The following is a 215-nucleotide window of genomic DNA, read 5'->3' on the forward strand; positions in this document are numbered from 1 at the left end:
CCCGCGGGGGCGCGGAGGGACGCGGACCCCTCCCCGTGCCGGAGCGGAGCAGCACGTTTCCGAGCGCGGGGCCGCGGAGGGGATGCTTCGCTCGGGCTGTCTGTCGCAGATGCGTGATTGCGAGAGAGTCAGCGAGGACAAGTGCCGGCTCCTGCCCGGGGGTCGCACCAGCCCCCGCAGCGCTCCGGGCTGGGGGGAGAGCGGCTGGGAAACGA

The sequence above is a fragment of the Buceros rhinoceros genome, unplaced genomic scaffold (genome assembly GCF_000710305.1).
Source record: "Buceros rhinoceros silvestris isolate BGI_N320 unplaced genomic scaffold, ASM71030v1 scaffold37832, whole genome shotgun sequence".
NCBI classification, from domain to species: Eukaryota; Metazoa; Chordata; class Aves; order Bucerotiformes; family Bucerotidae; genus Buceros; species Buceros rhinoceros.